This window comes from Planococcus citri, chromosome 1, assembly GCF_950023065.1.
Source record: "Planococcus citri chromosome 1, ihPlaCitr1.1, whole genome shotgun sequence".
In the NCBI taxonomy this organism is placed as follows: Eukaryota; Metazoa; Arthropoda; class Insecta; order Hemiptera; family Pseudococcidae; genus Planococcus; species Planococcus citri.
Window position 1 is genome coordinate 9,293,417 of NC_088677.1, and position 22,117 is coordinate 9,315,533.

At 35.6% G+C, this 22,117-nt stretch overlaps 2 long non-coding RNA genes across 2 annotated transcripts; both read left to right on the forward strand.

Annotated features, from left to right (window-relative positions):
* Positions 1 to 826: 826 nt before the first annotated feature.
* Positions 827 to 11,179, forward strand: LOC135846963 (uncharacterized). The gene is made up of 2 exons (XR_010559054.1): positions 827 to 1,305; positions 10,932 to 11,179. It is a non-coding gene; the product is annotated as an uncharacterized LOC135846963 (long non-coding RNA).
* A 1,640-nt stretch (positions 11,180 to 12,819) lies between these two features.
* Positions 12,820 to 20,874, forward strand: LOC135846967 (uncharacterized). Its single transcript, XR_010559056.1, has 2 exons — positions 12,820 to 13,189; positions 20,627 to 20,874. It is a non-coding gene; the product is annotated as an uncharacterized LOC135846967 (long non-coding RNA).
* The last annotated feature ends 1,243 nt before the right edge of the window (positions 20,875 to 22,117 follow it).

The window sequence follows — 22,117 nt, forward strand, 5'->3', positions numbered from 1 at the left end:
AATTTCCCTCGAAAATGGCTATTTTTCCACCTAAAACGCCCCCTCTCCCCTCCTATGCATAGAAAAATTTTGAAAATTGCACGGTAAGTTCGTCTCAGGGTGCATCACAATGTAGCATCATCACATTGTCCGCACCCTTCCTCGTATTGTTTTAAAAAAATTTTCCCTTCAAAAATGGCTATTTTTCTACCTAAAACGCCCACCTCTCCCCTCCTGTACAAGAAAAGTTCTCCAAAGCTTATTGGGTATGTGTCAGTTGACGGTCTGGTACTGTGGAGTGCTCAAAACACGATTCCTGTAACTTTACTGCATACTTGCACAGGGTAACTTTGCCTGCCGATTTACCAGGGCGAAGATTATCTTGCAAGGTAACTTCAGGCTCATAAAATATACCTACGTAAGAACATGTTTTCGCCACCAAAAAAATCAATACAAATCGATTCGAATCATTATCAAATAAACGCCATACGCGTACATCGCAATAAAACAAACAAAAAAACACTTGCCACCTTGAATGACTAAAGGCTACAGGTGACTACGAAAAAGACATGAACTGCGAATAGTGATGAAGATCACATTTCGCACCTGTTCGTGGTGATTCGCAATGATCACGAATCAGTTTTTTCACGTTTCGCGTTTCGCGCCCGATCTCTCGACCAGGCGGTTTTTTGACGAAACGTCAAGGGATTCGCGATTCGTTCACGAATTTTCAAGTTCGTTCTTGTCAAACTGTACATTATATCGACGAAATACGAATAGTGTGTAGAGTACAAATTCGAGGTGTTTCGTATTTCATCATTTTTATCGCGAATCCTTCACAAATCTCAAACTGCGAACCACGTAACGCGAACTCCGCATAGTCTGGTGCCGGCAATGAGTCAACGTCGTGTAGCTTGTTTACCTTCTTCACCATTGGAACGCAATGCTCATCAACATCTTCGCGAAAAACTACGACAGTTAACGCAAATATGTGCCTATGGCTGCGCGAATTCCAATGATTTTTCTATCATATAAGAAAATCAATTCCTATGTACAAAACATCATTCGAAATCGGTACCTCGTTGAAGCTGGAACTCGGTTTTTTAATTCGTACATAGTATACCTATTGCTGTAATAAGCACGTTGAATTCGAAGTCATTCGAAAAGCTCGACATCGTATATAAAAATGCTCATCTTCAATTACTTGAAAAAGTTTCTTCTCTTGGCTGCGTTAGGTCTTCTCGCAGTCACATATGTCACTGCCCCGGGCGTGCCCGGCGGAGTGAAAGCAGTCATAGATGAAGAAAGACGCCTTAACGACGACGCGTAAGTATTTTTCAATGCAGGACGACTCTACAATATTCATAATGCTGTCGATTTCGAAATCTGATTCGCGTAGTGTTGTTACAAAGCGTTGTTATATGTATAACTCGAGGCATGCTCCAAAAAATATACTCCTGCTCAGACAACTCCTTTCAGGACAGTAGTACAGTAAACACGAGGACCAAATTGTCTTCGGCTCAAAATTTTGTGGTAGCTAAAAATCGAGCTGCGGCCTTATCTCGACCTACTTGAAGCTTTCATATCTTCATTTTACCCCCATTTACAGACGTTTTCTGGTCAAAAAAACTTTCCTACTCGATGTGTTCTCCTGCACAAATGTTCGGAATAATCCACAATTCGGTTTTCAACGTTCCAAATTAATTTTCACGCACTCCGGAGAAATGTTTGCAAATTCTGGAAAAATCGAAAATCGCGCAGAGAGCGAGGAGAGGCTTCAGGAAGACTCGAAATGACCAAATTTGCATTCAGAGGGAGAGCAAATTTTAAAAATTCGAATCAACTCGTAAAATACTAGTAGGTACATAGATCGAGAATAATCCACAATTTGGCTATTTTGCTCCCAAATTAATCTTCACACATTCTGATTTTTATACAATTGTCAATTACCTTTTTTTAACACCATAACAAACAATGTTCACTGTCTTCGAAGTCGATAATGTTTAAAGCTTCTGCTGTATCACCCTCCTCTGCTCTACGAAGTGGCTCCAAGATGATGTTTTCAGAATCTCCTGATAAACTGAGGCGTATACGTTTTTTCTTCTTTTCTTTTTTAAAATAATACTTACGTCTGCTTTTCTATTTTACTGTTCATGTTGACAGGATTCTAACGTTTTTCTGAATTTTCCTCTTCCATTAAAACTACTGTCCCTCAATCTAGTAGTTTCCTGACGATGTCGATACTTTCTTTCTTTACACTTCGGTTGGATAAATAGCCAGAAATTACATGCGAGCAATTAAATCAGCTTTTGCATCATCTATAAAGATTCTCTTTGAACAGTTGGTAATATTTCTTCTCCGAAGTGGTAACTTTCCAACAATAGGTTCGGGTTGTTATTTTCTGCTACACTACGGATAAGGAAAGGAGTTACAATTTTCGTCATTGGCCAATTCTCGATTGATCTTGTCATGTTTTTGCACACAAGCGTGAATGTGCTTACACATACAGAGTGGCCCAAAAGTCAGTATCCCGATTTTCACGTTTTAGTTTTTCTTTGAAAAGTCAAAAACTAAGCATCCTAGAAAAAAACTAACGACATCATGTCGATTCGAAATTTAATTCTCAACAACTTTCCATTCATGAAATTTTTTTTGGACGCTTCCTTTCGCCTCCAGATCAATTTTTGTGGCTTGATGATTTTCATGAAAAAATTTTCAAAAGTGTTCATTTCTAAGAGTTTTAGTTTTTTGCAAAAAAATCAAAAACTAAGCATCCTAGAAAAAAACTAACGACATCATGTCGATTCGAAATTTAATTCTCAACAACTTTGTTTTCATGAAATTCTTTTTGGACGCTTCCTTTCGCCTCCAGATCAATTTTAATGAAGCTCAGTTAGCAAATTTTTCTGAAATTTTAGTTTTTTGCAAAAAAATCAAAAACTAAGCATCCTAGAAAAAAACTAACGACATCAAGTCAATTGGAAATTCAATTCTCTACAATTTTCCTCGATGTAATTTTTTCGTAGGATGCTTTTTTTCATCTCCAGATCAATTTTAATGAAGCTTGGCTTGCAAATTTCTTGTAAAAAAATTCAAAACTAAGAATCCTAGAAAAAAACTAAGGACATTAAGTCGATTGGAAATTTGATTCTCTACAACTTTGTCACCATGAAATTTTTTTTGGACGCTTCCTTTCACCTCCAGATCAATTTTAATGAAAGTCACCTTGCAAATTTTTCAAAAGTTCATCTCAAAAAATTTTAGACTCTTAGTTTTTAGACAAAAATCAAAAACCAAGCATCCTAGAAAAAAACTAATGACATTCTAGCAATTGGGAATTTTGAAATGAACTTTCGAAAAATTCAATTTTTTTACTTTTCTATTCCCATTTGGCAATTTGCCAAAAATTTAAAATCTTAATCTAAAATTTTAAAAAAATTATAACAATGGTAAAAAAGAAATAAACGATCATAAAAGGTGCTCAAATTGAGCACCTCCTGCTTCAATGCAGGCTAGAATCGTTCGTTACCATTTGAATGTTAATCGTTCTTCACGATCACATCACATCGAACCTACTCGCAGATGTCGCACCTCGGGAGTTATAAGGTCACATCTCAAAAAAAATCGATTTTGATGTTTTTGCATTTTTGGGGGTTGCATGACTCCCTGCAACCAAAAATAACACTTTGAGTCGGGTATGCTGCTTAGATCATGTAAAAAATGCAAAGGGCCTAGCTCAAAATTTCTATAACATTGCAAGTTGTTTGGAGTTATAAGGTCACATCTCAAAAAACTCCTCTTTCTTTGAGTAAAATTTGCACATACAAAGTGTCAGAAACCAGTTTCGATAGTGTTGAACGTTTTTAAGATGTAAAATAATCACAAGGAGTGTATTTTTTGTAGGTTTGTTCCAAAACAAAAAATTTTTAAAATAGAACATCTTTCAGAAAAATTAATTTGCATATATATTAAAATTTTAGTTTTTTGGGAAAAACTCAAAAACTAAGCACTCTAGAAAAAAACTAACGACATTATGTCGATTGGAAATTTAATTCTCTACAATTTTGTTACCATGAAAATTTTTTTGGACGCTTTTTTTCGCCTCCAGATCACTTTTTATGAAAGGTTATAACTCAAAATGTTTTCCAAACATTGAAATATTTCCTCTTTAAGATTTTATTTTTCAAAATATTCTTATGCTAAATGAAGGTAGGATACCCAATCTTCAAAATGACATGCTATTCATTCCTCACAATTGATTATAAGTTGATGAAAATAATGAATCAAGTTTTAAAAAAAAAGAAAATCACTCTCCTGTAAAATTTCACTTTTTTGAGATGTGACCTTATAACTCCCGAGGTGCGATGTGATACTCAGGTTGTTTGTGAAATGAGTCTTTTACTTGTAGGTAGGTAAAGAACTTGAATGTTTCAAATTGCACCCAAAATTATCTCGAAAAGTGTCTAGATGGGGGTGACATGACCAGTAGAAACCGAATTCAGGATTCATGTTCTTATTTGACCATTATTTTGTCAAAAAACCAAGGGTCTAAAACTTTTAAAGATCAACTTTTGAAAAATTTGCAAACGGAGTTTCATTGAAATCGATCTGGAGGTGAAAGATAGCCTCCCAAAAAATTTTTCATGATGTCAAAGTTGTAGAGAATCAAATTTCCAATCGACATGATGTCGTTAGTTTTTTTCTAGGATGCTTAATTTTTGATTTTTCAAAGAAAAAACTAAAACGTGAAAATTGGGATACGTACTGACTTTTGGGTCACTCTGTATTTCTATTCATCTGACTATCTCTGCATGAACACATAGTCCGGCATATGACAATAGGAGTAATTGCACCACCCCCCCTCCACCAATCCTCTGGGACAACTTTTTTCTTAAAGGGGACATCCTAAGGAACATTTTAGAGCAAACTTGCCAAAAAAAAAGTTGGCCTTACTTACAAAACGGCGGCCATTTTGATTGACAGGTCAGCCGAAATCGCAGATTTTGCGTTTTAACATAGGACTTACACGAACTTTTTCAAACTTTACAAAGGTAGATCGAAAGATCATGCAAAAATTTATCACTTGTCAAAATTTCAAGTACTAAAGTCCGTTTTTCGATTTTTGGTGAATTTTTGAAAATAGAATTTAGGCCAAAAATGAGGGAAAAAATCAGAATTTTACCAAATTGACCAAGAAAGCTGAAATTTGGGATATACCCTATTTTCGACATGCCAAATCGATTGGAAACGGTTTCAACCCGTTTTGAGCAGTTCTGGAGCCTCCAGCAGATTTTTGAAACTCGAAATTCCCACAAAATTCCATCAAATAGGAGTTGTAAAGCGAAAATTTATTCTAAAAACTAATTTCAATACGCTACGAAGTACTGCAGGTGAATTTCAAGTCGTTTTGGATCCTCCAGCGACTTTTTGAAAATTCCTGCAGCCTCCAGATGATTTTTGAAACTTTAATTTTTCACAAAATTTCATCAAATGGAGATGGAAAGCTGAAATTTACTCTACACTCCAATTTTAACACCCTCTGAAAACGACTTGTTAGTTGGCCAAAATTTCGAAAAAAACCTGGTTTTGCCAATAATATCTGAAGAAGTCCTTGTTACATATGTTTTTTGCCTAAATTGTCAAAAAAAACTCATTTATTTGTCAAAATTGTAAAGAAGTAACTTTTTTAATGTTGAAATCAAAATTATAAAAAAAACTCCTAACTTTAGTAAAATGTTCAAAAAATCCTGTTTAGTCCAGTAACTTTAGCAAAAAAATAGGGGCTATAGTGAATCTCTAGGCGGCAAGCTGATTTTTGGTATACTGGTCCATTTTGATGTCCTGAAAACGAATCCGAGGAGTCCCCAACTGTCCAAGGTGAGCTTTCCCCCAAATTGTGGATCTTAGCCCCCCAAAAATATATCGAAAAATATCGACTCTAACGCAAAAATGATTGAAGAATGTTGTTCTACGTTAAATTTCCGATCTATTGATATATCAACTGTCTTTCTCCCCCCCAAGGGGGGTGGAACTACAACCATTCAAAAAAGGGGGGTTTCCTGAAAAATACATAAAGGACCCGATTAGCGCAATGGCAATTCTAAAATTGCCATTTGTCACTTTTTTGGCAAATGGCTGGCAAATTGAAAATGGATTAATTTTGCCAATACTTTTGCCTAGCTTTTGCCAATATTTTGACATTATTGGCAAAAGAGTGGTAAAACTTGGATTAAAATGGAAAACATGACAAAATTGCCAACAATGGCACTTTTGAGAATCGCTGCAGAACAGATGACACTCTGTTTATGCTAGTTTTGACAAAAATTTGCCAACATTGACAAAACCGTGGCAAAAAAAAAACGATTTTTTCAGAAAAACAATCATATACTTGAATGAGTTTTGAACAAAAAATTTTGAATTCACCTAAAATATCCAGAGAAGACATGAGTCTAGCCACAGGAATTTTTTCAACAATTTTTGACCTCGCAGGGGAGAGATATTGACAAAAGAAAATTTTAAACCCCCATATCTCCAAACTTAATTCAAGCACACGAAATTTTTTTCTTCCAAGAATATACGTGCATGAGTAGGTCTAGGGACTACCTACATATAAATTTGAAATTGAAATTTTTTTCAAATTTTTTCTCCAAATGGGTAATTTTTAAGAACTTGAAAAACACTCAAAAATGTGTTTTGTGTGTCGTGACACCTTCAAAAAAAGCGAAATGTACTGCCAGTGATGTGATGTAGCTTTGAAATTTCGCGTGAAGGCCTCTAAAAGTAGTAGAATATCAAACAACTTCTTGAATACCTCAATTTGAGCCAATACACACCCCCTCTAGCCTCTCCCCCAATTTTTGGCGAAAGTAGATTAACAATATGGGTATGGTTATCACATGAATCGAACCCGCTGAATACGAATATGAAGTTAGATTTGCAGTTGACTTTTCTAAGGGCCACATGAGGAAGGAGGTTGCCCAAAACTTGAATTTTTTGTGAAAAATGCTTCATTGTAGCGCTATTTACGCCTTGATTGGAAAGGTTGCATGGAATAAATACGCCATAATGAAGCATTTTCACAAAAAAATTCAATTTTTGGGCAATCTCTTCCCTTATTCCCAATGAATTCAAAATTCTTTGATCAAAACTTGTTGAAAGAATGACTTTTTCTATTAAAAAAATCGTTTTTTGCCATTGTGGACAAGGGGATGGGGCGAGGGAAATTTTTTTGGGTCCGACATTGTTTTTAAAGGTACCCAGCAAAGTTTCATCTAAATTTCAAAAATCCGAGGGCAGGGCATATCACTTAGTTCACCCAGTAGTACCCTTAAATGAAAATTTAAAACATTACAACGCGATGACAAACAAATATATTCTTTTAAAGCCCATACTCTAATAGTGTAGGCATAGTCTAGTGGTTAGGGCATTTGGTTAGGAATCGTAGGGACCCAGGTTCGAATCCCCGTTAGGTAGGTAAATAGTTCAGGGATTTTTCGTAGGAAGAGTTGAACTGAAAAAATACTTCAAAGTGTATGCATGACAGATCGCAAAACAAAAATCAGAATTGCACCTTCCAACCCCCTCATTTTAATTTTTGAAAATTGAGTTCTGAAATATAATCGCCAAAAAACTGCCACCAAATGGTAAAAATAATAATGCCAGAAAACTGCCATTACTTTGCCATTCAATGTCAAAGACCAACCTTTTGCCATAATGGCAAAGCTGTATTGCTGCACGCTCATTGGCTGGAGCTTTGCCATACGCTAACCATTTTTTTGCCATTAGTACACTTTTTGGCAATGGCAAAATAATTTGCCATCAGCGCTAATCGGGGATATAGGCGCCTGAGGGGGGGGGGGTGAAATGGTCCCCGAAAGCGTTCGAGTTGATATCAGCATGGAAGGTGGGTCCCATCGAGAAACTTCCGCGTGAAAAATTTCAGATCGGCACCACCTCCCCTTTTTGGGGAACCCCCCGTTTCTGTAATTTCAATACCAATTTTCTCAGCCCCATTTCAACCGATTTTGAAAATTTTTCAGTATGTTATGTATTATTCATAGTAGGTATCCCCACAAAAATTTTCAACCCCCTCCTCTCATATTTACCCCTCAAAATGGTGTGAAAATGTGCCTGGGGAGGGTTCGGGGTAAAATGGAAATTTCGGGGAAAATAACTAAGTATTAATGAGTAGGGTGTCGTTTTCTTATGATTCGATACCGCTGAGCACGAATATGACGTCAGATTTTTTGCTACACTCATCTAGCCCTCTCCACAGCACATGGCCCCCTCAATTTATACTATTTGAAATAAGTTGAAAAACGCTATTTTGAGGAGTAAATATGAGGGGAGGGGGTTGAAAATTTTTGTGGGGATACCTACTATGAATAATACATAACATACTGAAAAATTTTCAAAATCGGTTGAAATGGGGCTGAGAACTCCAGGTTTTTGTCGAAATTGTCATTATTTTTTTTACGAAATATTGTAAGCAAAGACTTGTTTCTTAACAATTTATCCAAAAAATTTTGTTTTGTGTCAAAATAGTCAATAAAAACTTGTTAGCCAAAAAAACAGTCTGAAAGTACAGCTTTTGCCAACGTTTGTCAGAATTTATCTAAAAAGTGCTGCTTTTTCCATTCTTAAAATCAATCTTTGTAAGTTTATATTTTTCCTCTCATTTTTCTTTTGCTGTTCATTTTTAATTCTGCCCCCAAAAAAAGGTGCAATTAAACGTGTGTATGTACTTGTAAATAAATAGATAATAAAATGATCATCATCATCATTGAACTTTGACCTGGTGAGCTGTTCAGCCCATCTGGGAAAATGTAAAAGAATTGCTCGCCAATGTATCATCAAGTCTTTTCTTCAGTCTTCCTCTACTCCTCCTACCAGTTGGAGTGTACTCTCTGACTTTTCAAGGGGACTGTTCATCAGGCATTCTGTCAACGTGTTTTTGCCATTTCTTTCTGTAATCTTTCACTTGTCTAATGATTGGCTCTGCTCCTAGCTCCATTCAGGAATCAGGATGTCTTTGTTCCTTTTCCTATCTCGTCTAGCATATCCTGCTGTGGCTTGCATGAATCTCATTTCCGCTGCGGTTGCTCTGCTTTTTATAATTATCCTTTCTCATTGTCCATGTTTCACTTCCATACAGCAGCATTGGTCTTGCCAGCGTATTGTAGATTCTTATTCGAGTTTCGGCTCTGACTTTTCTTGGAGGTATGGCTCAGTTTATAGCTCCGCTTACTCTCAGGAATTTTCTGATCTTAAGTTGTGCGTCAAACCATCAACTTCTCCTTCATATGACAGCTCACATCCGAGATATTTAAAGCTTTTAACTTGTTCCACTGGCAGTCTAGTCCATTTACAACAATTTTACTGCGTATTGGCTCTTTCCCATCGAAGGGCATCACCTTTGTTTTTGACAATGAGATTCTCATTCCGTACTTATCAGCTACTTTCTGAAGGTTGTACATTGCTCTCTGCAAGTCATCTTTGTTGTCAGCAAAGGCCACCTGATCATCAGCAAACAGCAGGTATTGACATGGGTGTTGTTGATGTCTAGCCCTTTTGGCTTGGTTTTCACCCATTCTTTAATCATGCCATCAAAGTAGATGTTGAACAGACTACATGACATCGGGCATCCCTGTCTTACTCCTCTTCCTATCTTCTTTGCTTCCGATATGTTTCTAGATCTTACTCTGATTACATTATCCATGTATATTTCTTCAATTAGGCGTACTATTTGTTCATTCACTTCGATTTTCCTCAGGATTTCAAACAACTTCTTCCTTTGTACTCGATCATACGCCTTCTCCAGATCAACAAAGCACATGTGGGTCTCTAGGTTATATTCTTGTCTCTTCTCCATCAGCAGTTTTGTTGCATATACTCCATCTATGCATGATCTTCCCTTTTGAAATCCATTTTGGCATTCCAATATTATTGGCTCCGCATGGCTCTCGATTCTTCTGGCTAGCATCTTTGCAAGTATTTTGTAAGCAGCATTTAGTAGGCTAATTCCACGGTAGTTTCCTGGGTCATTTTGGTCTCCTTTTTTGAAGATGGGTATTACAATTATTGCAGTGCGGAAGTCTTCTGGTATGGTCGCACCTGATAGTATTTTATTGTAGAAAGCTAGCAGTCTCTTCTTAATGGTTATTGTGGCGTTCTTGAATAAGTCTGTTGGTAATTTATCACTGCCTGGGGCTTCTCCATTTCTGGAGCTTTTCAAGGCTCCATCTAGCTCTTCCCAAGAGAGTGGATCATACCATGTTCTCCTCATGGTTTGCCACTTCAATTTCATTGTTGGGATCACTCCATAGGTTTGCATAGTATTTGACCATTTTTTTCACAGCCTGGTGGGGCAATGTTGGCTCTGTGTACCTCATCTTCCAATATTATTTTGATTACTTTGTACACGTCTTTTGGTTTCAGTTTATATGTATCCCTCTCCATGTTTGCCACAAACCTTTTGTATTGTTCCTGTTGTGTTTCTCTTATCATCTGATTTTTTTCACCAAGCATTATGGAAACGTGTTTGAAAAGAATGTGAGAATTGTAACTGAATTGCTCCGACTTCAATTTGAATTTCTTTGGTATTTTTTTTATCCTTTATTTTCTTACCAAATGTTGACTCGATCGGCTCATGACAACTGTACGGATGGCAATTTGATCAGTACCTCTCCCCTCTTTCCCACCTTTAAATCTTATGGGTGAAAAACATACATGCAGCTTATGCGTTCAAAAATCATAATTTAACCTAAATGAAAATTCGAATCGAAAATGCTTCAACATTAACTTCGAGTAGAGAGTAAATATTTCACCACATTTTATAAACTCAACATTGCGCTCATTTCCATGGAAATTAACCAGCATTCCACATTCAGCGGTTCGTTTATCTTACCTATAATAATTACTTCATATTTTGATATTGTATATTTTCGTAACAGGCAAGACTGAATGAGAATCGTTCACGGATGAATAATATGGCAACGCTGAATTCTTCGATTTGATTTTTTACCGCTGTATATAATTTTTCCAATGGAATGTTGCATCGCATCATAATTTCTAATAATCATTTAATTGTAACGAATATTTTAATTTATTTTAAGGCAATTGTATCCCTATTTCGGAATTAATTTAAGTATACGTTAGTTTGTAAGTCAATAGCATCCACAATACATCACTTAGCATCGCATATTAGTCTCCGTTTTATTTATTTTTCAATATCTGCTTCCATTATTTCGTGAATGTGAATTAAAATCAAAATAAAATTCAAATTGTTATTCTGGGAATCTTTTTTTGAAAGTCTTTATGCTGAAAACTTCAACTTTTTAAAATCTCATTTCATCTCTCCTCCGCCCTAATTAGCGAATTACCTATCGAAAAAAACACTGAACCTTTTTCGTAATTACGTCATCGTCACTAGAATAATAATTTTTGAAATAGAAATTGCTGAAAAATCCTTTCACAGTCTCTGAAGAGATGCTGATGAGGGTTCATGACTCATTTAATCTTTTGAAAGTCATTCAGATGTAGTTACTTATTTGATTTTCGATGTCGTTACCTCTACCCATACTTCTCCATATTATTCTGAAAAATCCAAAACTCAAAACTGGTTCCAGAACTTACCTATTATAAGGACAGAAAAAAATAACATAAGTATGTACATTAAAACAGTGCTTCGACTTTTTCATCCGATTCATAAATTAATTATACTGTAAAGTCTACTCGTACAAAACTAAAATTTCAAGTTGGTTTATCGTTGTACCAACTTTTCAAATGGTAGCCCCCTCGCCCCACCCATCCCCATTAAGATAGGCAAAATGCCCTCAATCTCGAATTTTGATTTTTTTTCTTCTTCTAATTTTGTAAGCTCCAAGTTCGAATCGGCTAGAGAAATGCCAACTGACTATTGATACCCGAGCTGGTGATAAAAAATACAACATCAAGAGTTTCGAAAAAGTGTCATACGACTTATCAAAACCGGTTTAAAAATTTCGCGAGGAATTCGAATAAATTTCGACAAAAGAAATGTTGATGGACTTCGGAACAATTTCGAGTAAAGATTTTGCCCAAAATGTATTCGAACATTTTGAATTTATTCTCAGCTCAAAATTAGGGCACGATTTTCGGAATTTATGAAGAAAAAGTAAGAACAATATAGTAGGTAACCGACGCAAATGGGTTAAAATTTTGCAAACAATTCAAAACGTTTCGTGAAAAATGTATTTTTGAGCATTTTTGAAGGATTCATATCATATCCTCCCTTCCATAAGTACACCTCCTCGGCTAATAATTTTTTTTGGCGACTTTCAACTCGAAATGAAGGTCTTCGCTACAATTTCGTCAAAATCCATCGATATTTTTTTCGCGATCCGTTCTGACAAATTCGAAGTCTTCGTTAATAGTTTTAGTAATTTGAACCCAAAAATGAATTTTCAAAAGTATGGTACCCCATGTCTCGAAAATTTAAAATCACTGGCTCCATGTTTCGCCACAGTATATAATACTGACGATTGATACCTACCTAAACTTATGAGCTACCTACAATACAACGCAGATATCACTTTAGCTGATAAACATTCTATAGTTGAAATTTATGTACCTACGTAAGAACATGTTTTCGCCACTAAAAAAATCAATAAAAATCGATTCGAAAATAAACCGCATACGCGTACATCGGTATAAAACAAACAAAAAACACTTGCCACCTTCAGTGACTAAGGATTCAGGTAAACGTATTGTATCGAATCGACATCTCGATGAGTCATCGTCGTGTAGCTTTGTTTACCTTCTTCGCCATTGGAAATCAAATAAATCAATGCTCGTCAACATCTTCGCGAAAAACTACGACAGTTAACGCAAATATATGCCTAGGGCTGCGCGAATTCCAATGAATTTTTTATTACATAAGGAAATAAATTCGTATGTACAAAACATCATTCGAAATCGGTACCTCGTTGTAGTTGGAACTCGGTTTTTTAATTCGTACATAGGTATACCTATTGCTGTAATAAGCACGTTGAATTCGAAGTCATTCGAAAAACTCGACATCGTATATAAAAATGCTCATCTTCAATTACTTGAAAAAGTTTCTTCTCTTGGCTGCGTTAGGTCTTCTCGCAGTCACATATGTCACTGCCCCGGGCGTGCCCGGCGGAGTGAAAGCAGTCAAAGATGAAGAAGCACGCCTTAACGACGACGCGTAAGTATTTTTCAATGCAGGACGACTCTACAATATTCATAATGCTATCGATTTCGAAATCTGATTCGCGTAATGTTGTTTCAAAGCGTTGTTATATGTATAACTCGAGGCATGCTCCAAAAAATATACTCCTGCTCAGACAACTCCTTTCAGGACAGTAGTACAGTAAACACGAGGACCAAATTGTCTTCGGCTCAAAATTTTGTGGTAGCTAAAAATCGAGCAGCGGCCTTATCTCGACCTACTTGAAGCTTTCATATCCTCATTTTACCCCCATTTCCAGACGTGTTCTGGTCAAAAAAACATTCCTACTCGAGGTGTCCTCCTGCACAAATGTTCGGAATAATCCACAATTCGGTTTTCAACGTTCCAAATTAATTTTCACGCACTCCGGAGAAATGTTTGCAAATTCTGGAAAAATCGAAAATCGCGCAGAGAGCGGGGAGGGGCTTCAGGAAGACTCGAAATGACCAAATTTGCATTCAGAGGGCGCGCAAATTTGAAAAATTCGAATCAACTCGTAAAATACTAGTAGGTACATAGATCGAGAATAAGCCACAATTTGGCTATTTTGCTCCCAAATTAATCTTTACACCTTCTGATTTTTATACAATATGTCAATTACCTTTTTTTAACATCATAACAATGTTCACTGTCTTCGAAGTCGATAATGTTTAAAGCTTCTGCTGTGTCACCATGCTCTGCTCTATGAAGTGGCTCCAAGATGATGTTTTCAGAATCTCCTGATAAACTGAGGCGCATACGTTTTTTCTTCTTTTCTTTTTTAAAATAATACTTACGTCTGCTTTTCTATTTTCCTGTTCATGTTGACAGGATTCGAACGTTTTTCTGAATTTTCCTCTTTCATTAAAACTACTGTCCCTCAATCTAGTAGTTTCCTGACGATGTCGATACTTTCTTTTTTTACATTCGGGTTGCTATTTTCTGTTACACTGTTGGTAGGTAGGTACTACGGATAAGGAAAGGAGTTACAATTTTCGTCATTGGCCAATTCTCGATTGATCTTGTCATGTTTTTGCACACAAGCGTGAATGTGCTTACACATACAGAGTGGCCCAAAAGTCAGTATCCCGATTTTCACGTTTTAGTTTTTCTTTGAAAAATCAAAAACTAAGCATCCTAGAAAAAAACTAACGACATCATGTCGATTCGAAATTTAATTCTCTACAATTTTGTTTTCACGAAATTTTTTTGGTTGCTTCCTTTCGCCTCCAGATCAATTTTTGTGGCTTGATGATTTTCATGAAAAAATTTTCAAGTGTTCATTTCTAAGAGTTTTAGTTTTTCTTTAAAAAAATCAAAAATCAAGCATCCTAGAAAAAAACTAACGACATTACGTCGATTGGAAATTTAATTCTCTACCACTTTGTTTTCATGAAATTCTTTTTGGACGCTTCCTTTCGCCTCCAGATCAATTTTAATGAAGCTCAGTTAGCAAATTTTTCTGAAATTTTAGTTTTTTGCAAAAAAATCAAAAACTAAGCATCCTAGAAAAAAACTAACGACATCAAGTCAATTGGAAATTCAATTCTCTACAATTTTCCTCGATGTAATTTTTTCGTAGGATGCTTTTTTTCATCTCCAGATCAATTTTAATGAAGCTTGGCTTGCAAATTTTTTGTAAAAAAATTCAAAACTAAGCATCCTAGAAAAAAACTAAGGACATTAAGTCGATTGGAAATTTGATTCTCTACAACTTTGTCACCATGAAATTTTTTTTGGACGCTTCCTTTCACCTCCAGATCAATTTTAATGAAAGTCACCTTGCAAATTTTTCAAAAGTTCATCTCAAAAAATTTTAGACTCTTAGTTTTTAGACAAAAATCAAAAACCAAGCATCCTAGAAAAAAACTAATGACATTCTAGCAATTAGGAATTTTGAAATGAACTTTCGAAAAATTCAATTTTTTTACTTTTCTATTCCCATTTGGCAATTTGCCAAAAATTTAAAATCTTAATCTAAAATTTTAAAAAAATTATAACAAAGGTAAAAAAGAAATAAACGATCATAAAAGATGCTCAAATTGAGCACCTCCTGCTTCAATGCAGGCTAGAATCGTTCGTTACCATTTGAATGTTATTCGTTCTTCACGATCACATCACATCGAACCTAGTCGCAGATGTCGCACCTCGGGAGTTATAAGGTCACATCTCAAAAAAAATCGATTTTGATGTTTTTGCATTTTTGGGGTTTGCATGACTCCCTGCAACCAAAAATAACACTTTGAGTCGGGAGAATCGTTCGTTACCATTTGAATGTTATTCGTTCTTCACGATCACATCACATCGAACCTACTCGCAGATGTCGCACCTCGGGAGTTATAAGGTCACATCTCAAAAAAAATCGATTTTGATGTTTTTGCATTTTTGGGGTTTGCATGACTCCCTGCAACCAAAAATAACACTTTGAGTCGGGTATGCTGAATGTTTCAAATTTCACCCAAAATCATCTCGAAAAGTGTCTAGATGGGGGTGACATGACCCGTAGAAACCGAATTCAGGATTCATGTTCTTATTTGACCATTATTTTGTCAAAAAACCAAGGGTCTAAAACTTTTAAAGATCAACTTTTGAAAAATTTGCAAACGGAGTTTCATTGAAATCGATCTGGAGGTGAAAGGAAGCGTCCAAAAAAAATTTCATGGTGACAAAGTTGTAGAGAATCAAATTTCCAATCGACATGATGTCGTTAGTTTTTTTCTAGGATGCTTAGTTTTTGATTTTTTTGCAAAAAACTAAAACTCTTGGAAATGAACACTTTTGAAAAATTTTTCATGAAAATCATCAAGCCACAAAAAAAGATCATGCAAAAATTTATCACCTGTCAAAATTTCAAGTGCTATAGTGGGGTTTTCGATTTTTTAGTGAATTTTTGAAAATCGAATTTAGGCCAAAAATGAGGGAAAAAAATCAAAATTTTACCAAATTGACCAAGAAAGCTGAAATTTGGGATATACCCTATTTTCGACATGCCAAATCGATTGGAAACAGTTTCAACCAGTTTTGAGCAGTTCTGGAGCCTCCAACAGATTTTTGAAACTCGAAATTCCCACAAAATTCCATCAAATTGGAGTTGTAAAGCTAAAATTTATTCTAAAAACTAATTTAAATACGCTACGAAGTACTGCAGGTGGATTTCAAGTCGTTTTGGATGCTCCAGCGACTTTTTGAAAATTCCTGCAGCCTCCAGATGATTTTTGAAACTTTAATTTTTCACAAAATTTCATCAAATGGAGATGGAAAGCTGAAATTTATTCTACACTCCAATTTTAACACCCTCTGAAAACGACTTGTTAGTTGGCCAAAATTTCGAAAAGAAACTGGTTTTGCCAATATTATCTGAAGAAGTCCTTGTTACATATGTTTTTTGCCTAAATTGTCAAAAAAAATCTCATTTATTTGTCAAAATTGTAAAGAAGTTGCTTTCTTAATGTCAAAATCAAAATTATAAAAAAAACTCCTAACTTTAGTAAAATGTTCAAAAAATCCTGTTGCCAAACTTAGCAAAAATCATTGCTTTAGTCCAAATCATCCTGAAAAGCACTGTTTTTTTTCAAATCATTGTCAAAAAATTTTTTTATTTGTTTTTATCAAAAAAAACCTGTTTTTTGGCAAAATAAATCATTATTGTAAAAAAAAAACTCCAGGTTTTTGTCAAAATTGTCAGCGAGTTCTACATTATTATTTTTTTTACGAAATATTGTAAGCAAAGACTTGTTTCTCGACAATTTATCCAAAAAATTTTGTTTTGTGTCAAAATGATCAATAAAAACTTGTTACCCAAAAAAACAGTCTGAAAGTACAGCTTTTGCAAAAGTTGTAAAAAAAGTCCCAACGTTTGTCAGAATTTATCTAAAAAATGCTGCTTTTTCCATTCTTAAAATCAATCTTTGTAAGTTTATATTTTTCCTATCATTTTTCTTTCGCTGTTCATTTTTAATTCTGACCCGAAAAAAATGTGCAATTATATGTGTGTATGTACCTTGTAAATAAATAATAAAATGATCATCATCATCATTGAACTTTGACCGGGTGAGCTGTTCAGCCGATCTGGGAAAATGTAGAAGAATTGCTCGCTGATGTATCATCAAGTCTTTTCTTCAGTCTTCCTCTACTCCTCCTACCAGTTGGAGTGTACTCTCTGACTTTTCGAGGGGACCGTTCATCAGGCATTCTGTCAACGTGTTTTTTCCATTTCTTTCTGTAATCTTTCACTCGTCTAATGATTGGCTCTGCTCCTAGCTCCTTCAGGAATCAGGATGTCTTCGTTCCTTTTCCTATCTTGTCTAGTATATCCTGCTGTGGCTCGCATGAATCTCATTTCCGCTGAGGTTGCTCTGCTTTTTATATCCTTTCTCATTGTCCATGTTTCACTTCCATACAGCAGCATTGGTCTTGCCAGCGTATTGTAGATTCTTATTCGAGTTTCGGCTCTGACTTTTCTTGGAGGTATGGCTCAGTTTATAGCTCCGCTTACTCTCAGGAATTTTCTGATCTTAAGTTGTGCGTCAACTTCTCTTTCATATGACAGCTCACATCTGAGATATTTAAAGCTTTTAACTTGTTCCACTGGCAGTCCATTTAAAACAATTTTACTGCATATTGGCTCTTTCCCATCGAAGGGCATCACCTTTGTTTTTGACAACAAGATTCTCATTCCGTACTTATCAGCTACTTTCTGAAGGTTGTACATTGCTCTCTGCAAGTCATCTTTGTTGTCAGCAAAGGCCACCTGATCATCAGCAATACAGCAAACAGCAGGGTATTGACATGGGTGTCGTTGATGTCTAGCCCTTTTGGCTTGGTTTTCAGCCATTCTTTAATCATGTCATCAAAGTAGATGTTGAACAGACTACATGACATTGGGCATCCCAGTCTTACTCCTCTTCCTATCTTCTTTGCTTCCCAACATGTTTCCAGATCTTACTCTCATTACATTATCTGTGTATATTTCTTCAAGTAGACATACTATTTGTTCATTCACTTCGATTTTCCTCAGGATTTCAAACAACTTCTTCCTTTGTACTCGATCATACGCCTTCTCTAGATCAACAAAGCACATGTGGGTCTCTAAGTTATATTCTCATCTTTGACTAGGGTGGTTGCGGGTTAGATGCCCATAGTCGGGGGTTAGATGCCGGTGTGTTGCGGTTTTTTGAGCCTCACTGCCATAATTTTCATCGAAATGATTTCAAATTTGCGCGAATCGGTAGAGCAATTATTCCTCTATATTATACTACAAGCGTAATTTTTTTTATCCAGTAGTTTTTTTGCAATTTGAAAAAAAAAACAAGGTCACTTTTTGACCGGCATCTAACCCGCACCTACTGGCATCTATCCCCCAGTGCGGGTTAGATGCCGATTTGGTGAGGGATAGATGCCACTACCCAAAACCCCCCCAAAAAAGGCTGCTGGAAGATTGAATTCGATGAAATTCTTTTATTTCATGCACAATAAATAAAATGAACATCAAAAATTCACAATGGAAGTTTAATTAATCAAAAAATAAAAAAGGTGTTTTTGAGAATTGACAATATGTGTTAAAATGAATGTAATTCCAAAAATTGACCACACCAGTTGAAAATATTTAAAAAACGATCATTTTTGGACTTTTTGCCGCAGTATTAACAAAAAAAAATTTCACCTTCCTCACTCCCATTTAATTACTATGCGGCATCTATCCCGATCACAAAAACCGGCATTTATCCCGAAATGATGGGTCAGATTGCAAGGTCAATTTTCATACCAGAATTGAAACAAATGTTTGTAAATTTGCTTGAATATGTTAGTTCAAGGTATATACTTATGCATGAGATACTTACATGCAGTTTTGAAACACTTTTTCTGGAGAAAAAATGCGTTTCAAAAATTACGTGAAAAAAGTATCACTGGTTTTAGCTACATAAATTTTTTCATTCGCATATCAAACCAGGTTAACAATAACCGTCACAGATCAAAACTTTAACACAAACTGTGTTCACCTTAAGGTATAATCTGTGCTAATCAGTTTTCAGAAAGAGTTGATAGGGAGCAATTGGTGACCACACCGGCATCTAACCCGCACCGGCATCTAACCCGCAACCACCCTATATAATACTGGACTGCTAGCCAAAGTAAAATTGATGATCCCAACATGTCCGTTCTATAAGGCTCTGTCCACACCCTCTCTCACCGCACTTCAGTGGAATTCGCATTTGTTAGGTGCGAACAGAGCCTTATAACGCCATATAAACGCTATCTATGTTCGCCTCACCACGTTATCAAATTCACGTGTTATTTAACTAGGTGCTAGCAGTCCAGTATTATATAGTCAAAGATTCTCATCTGTTCTCCATCAGCAGTTTTGTTGCATATACTCCATCTATGCATGATCTTCCCTTTCAAAATCCATTTTGGCATTCCAATATTATTGGCTCCGCATGGCTCTCGATTCTTCTGGCTAGCATCTTTGCAAGTATTTTGTAAGCAGCATTTAGTAGGCTAATTCCACGGTAGTTTCCTGGGTCATTTTGGTCTCCTTTTTTGAAGATGGGTATTACAATTATTGCAGTGCGGAAGTCTTCTGGTATGGTCGCACCTGATAGTATTTTATTGTAGAAAGCTAGCAGTCTCTTCTTAATGGTTATTGTGGCGTTCTTGAATAAGTCTGTTGGTAATTTATCACTGCCTGGGGCTTCTCCATTTCTGGAGCTTTTCAAGGCTCCATCTAGCTCTTCCCAAGAGAGTGGATCATACCATGTTCTCCTCATGGTTTGCCACTTCAATTTCATTGTTGGGATCACTCCATAGGTTTGCATAGTATTTGACCATTTTTTTCACAGCCTGGTGGGGCAATGTTGGCTCTGTGTACCTCATCTTCCAATATTATTTTGATTACTTTGTACACGTCTTTTGGTTTCAGTTTATATGTATCCCTCTCCATGTTTGCCACAAACCTTTTGTATTGTTCCTGTTGTGTTTCTCTTATCATCTGATTTTTTTCACCAAGCATTATGGAAACGTGTTTGAAAAGAATGTGAGAATTGTAACTGAATTGCTCCGACTTCAATTTGAATTTCTTTGGTATTTTTTTTATCCTTTATTTTCTTACCAAATGTTGACTCGATCGGCTCATGACAACTGTACGGATGGCAATTTGATCAGTACCTCTCCCCTCTTTCCCACCTTTAAATCTTATGGGTGAAAAACATACATGCAGCTTATGCGTTCAAAAATCATAATTTAACCTAAATGAAAATTCGAATCGAAAATGCTTCAACATTAACTTCGAGTAGAGAGTAAATATTTCACCACATTTTATAAACTCAACATTGCGCTCATTTCCATGGAAATTAACCAGCATTCCACATTCAGCGGTTCGTTTATCTTACCTATAATAATTACTTCATATTTTGATATTGTATATTTTCGTAACAGGCAAGACTGAATGAGAATCGTTCACGGATGAATAATATGGCAACGCTGAATTCTTCGATTTGATTTTTCACCGCTGTATATAATTTTTCCAATGGAATGTTGCATCGCATCATAATTTCTAATAATCATTTAATTGTAACGAATATTTTAATTTATTTTAAGGCAATTGTATCCCTATTTCGGAATTAATTTAGGTATACGTTAGTTTGTAAGTCAATAGCATCCACAATACATCACTTAGCATCGCATTAGTCTTCAGTTTTATTCATTTTTCAATATCATGCTTCCATTATTTCGCGAACGTGAATTAAAATCAAAATAAAATTGAAATTTTGATTCTGGGAATCTTTTTTTGAAAGTCTTTATGCTGAAAACTTCAACTTTTTAAAATCTCATTTCATCTCTCCTCCACCCTAAATGAATGCAGATAGGTACAAGCGAATTACCTATCGAAAAAAACACAGAACCTTTTTTGTAATTACGTCATCGTCACTAGAATAATAATTTTTGAAATAGAAATTGCTGAAAAATCCTTTCACAGTCTCTGAAGAGATGCTGATGAGGGTTCATGACTCGTTTAATCTTTTGAAAGTCATTCAGATGTAGTTACTTATTTGATTTTCGATGTCGTTACCTCTACCCATACTTTTCCATATTATTCTGAAAAATCCAAAACTCAAAACTGGTTCCAGAACTTACCTATTATAAGGACAGAAAAAAATAACACAAGTATGTACATTAAAACAGTGCTTCGACTTTTTCATCCGATTCATAAATTAATTATACTGTAAAGTCTACTCGTACAAAACTAAAATTTCAAGTTGGTTTATCGTTGTACCAACTTTTCAAATGGTAGCCCCCTCGCCCCACCCATCCCCATTAAGATAGGCAAAATGCCCTCAATCTCGAATTTTGATTTTTTTTCTTCTTCTAATTTTGTAAGCTCCAAGTTCGAATCGGCTAGAGAAATGCCAACTGACTATTGATACCCGAGCTGGTGATAAAAAATACAACATCAAGAGTTTCGAAAAAGTGTCATACGACTTATCAAAACCGGTTTAAAAATTTCGCGAGGAATTCGAATAAATTTCGACAAAAGAAATGTTGATGGACTTCGGAACAATTTCGAGTAAAGATTTTGCCCAAAATGTATTCGAACATTTTGAATTTATTCTCAGCTCAAAATTAGGGCACGATTTTCGGAATTTATGAAGAAAAAGTAAGAACAATATAGTAGGTAACCGACGCAAATGGGTTAAAATTTTGCAAACAATTCAAAACGTTTCGTGAAAAATGTATTTTTGAGCATTTTTGAAGGATTCATATCATATCCTCCCTTCCATAAGTACACCTCCTCGGCTAATAATTTTTTTTGGCGACTTTCAACTCGAAATGAAGGTCTTCGCTACAATTTCGTCAAAATCCATCGATATTTTTTTCGCGATCCGTTCTGACAAATTCGAAGTCTTCGTTAATAGTTTTAGTAATTTG